The sequence below is a fragment of the Penaeus japonicus genome, unplaced genomic scaffold (assembly GCF_977035675.1).
Source record: "Penaeus japonicus unplaced genomic scaffold, GWHDUDI00000001_assembly GWHDUDI00000029, whole genome shotgun sequence".
In the NCBI taxonomy this organism is placed as follows: Eukaryota; Metazoa; Arthropoda; class Malacostraca; order Decapoda; family Penaeidae; genus Penaeus; species Penaeus japonicus.
In genome coordinates, this window is record NW_028234431.1 from 3030796 (window position 1) to 3033295 (window position 2500).

Sequence of the window (2500 nt, forward strand, 5' to 3'; positions counted from 1 at the left end):
GTGTGTGTGTGTACATAAATATACATGCACACACCTCTTTGACTTACAATTACATTATGTAAAAAGAAAAAAAAATCGAATAAAGCGTTTTTATCATTCCGCAAAAAGTATACATTTTCTGAAGACTTCATCACAGCAGTTAAAAGAAGGTTTGCTTTATGATCCTGTTATATCACATGACGAATTTTAAGTGTTTTGTTGATTCACATCTTAACATTTCTATTTTTCAAAGAATTTCCTTTATATTTATTTTATGCGTATTTATTTTGATTTTTTTTATATTGTTATGTGAATCTGTAAAATGTGAGTTGCCCTGATTAGGCGATTACAGTCTACAAACATGATTTGATCTAAGCAGCAACTAATGATGATAATAATGATGATAATAATGATAATAATTTTGATAATAAAATGTAAACAAAGATGAGAAAAATAACAAAATACAATATAAATTGAACATCATCTCCAGATATCTAGAAAGGTAAACTCTACGGAATATACCACCCATATTTCACAATCTGGTCTGTTACGTGATTCAAACCTTTCAGGATACCTAGCATGAGGTACCAAGAACATTGTAACTATTTCCATTCAAGTAAAATAGTAGAACATGTGTGTATATATAATGCATTCTAAATTTGAATTGTAACATTGAGTTATAGGCGTATATCAATTATAACAAGACCTGTACACACTTGAATAGTTTGCCTGGTTGTAGGAAATGAATAGGCAATGTGACTTTTTAAATAGAAGTAATGTCTTAATATACATAAAATGCGCCCACCTACTTTGTGACTTTGTAAATCTGGACCTGGACCTCCGCTGGAAAAATCATACATGAAATTATTTGATGTTTGGAAACTACTGATCGTAGATCTCTCTAAGCTGAGGGAAAGCGGAGAGAAAATCAGCATTCGCAACACACTATGCGCTAAATCTATTGTATACTGTCTTTTGGGTTTTGAGTTTTTGTGTTTGGTGTTTTGTGAGTTTTTTGGTGGGTTTTTTTGTTTTTGTGTGGGAAAAATTTTTGATATTTAATATGTGTGGTGTGATGTGGTTTTTAATTTTTGTTTTAGTTATTTAAGATATATTGTTTTTTGAGGTTGTTTGATGGGGGGGGTGTGTTTTTTCGTTTTGGCTTTTTGTTTTTGGTTTTTGTTTTTGTGGGGTTTGGGGGTTTTTTGGGGGATTTTTTAGAATATTATAATGGGACTTTGTTTTATTTTTTTGGGGTTTTTAGAATTTTTGTTTTGTTTTTTTTGATTTTTAGTGGGGGGGGTGGGGTTTTTTTTAGTGTTTTGGGGAAAATTTTTTAATATATTTTGGGGTTTTGATGTATTTTTTTAAAATTATTTTTAATTTATATTTTGATTTTTGTGTGGGGTTGTTTTTTGTGTTGAGTTTTTTGGTTTTTGGTTAGGTATGAAAATTTTGGGGTTGAAAATTATTTTTTTTCATATTAATTTTTTTATTTATTATTAATTTATTTTTGGGTAATTAAATGGAAAATTTTTTTTATGTTTAAAAATTTATATTATAGATTTTAATATATTGATATTATTTTATTTTTAAAATTTTGTTTATTTTTTGGGGTTTGTATTTTTTTGTTTTGAGTTATCTTCTTTCTTGAAATTTCCCTCCTCTCCATTTTCCTCCCCCCTTTTATTTTTAAATATATTTATTTTTCTAATTTTATAGTTATTTTTTATATTTAATATATTTTTGGAATTTATTTTTATATATATATTATTAAAATTTTAATTTTATAATATTTAAAATTTGGGTTTTTATGTATTATATATTTAAAATATATATAAAATTAAGAGATTTTATTTTATATACTTTCATATAATATAATATTTAATATATTTTTTAATATAAACATATAATTTATACTAATATATATGATATATATATGTATATATAATATTTTGGGTATATTTTTATAATATTATAAAAATATAATATTATATATATTTGATGTTATATATGTATATTTATAAATTTATATTATATATATTATTTTTATGTATGTATATATATTTATTATATTTTTTTAATATATATATATATATTTGTATATATAATTTATGTATTTTATATATATATTTTACAACATTACATTTATGTATATATGAAATTTAATGTATAATATGTATTTATATGTATTATGTGTATATATTTTATATATGTAATAATGTATAATATATATATAAACATATATATTATAATTTAATAGATTTTATTATTTTTACATATAACACATGCATATAAAGACAACACACACACACACACACACACACACACACACACACAACACACACCTAACACACACACACCACACACCACACAAACACTCAAACACACACACACACACACACACACACACACTCCACACAATATTTATTGTTATATAAATTTTTTAATTTAATTATTCCAAATTATTTTAATTTTTATATTAAAAATTTTTTATTTTTTATATAATATATTATAATAT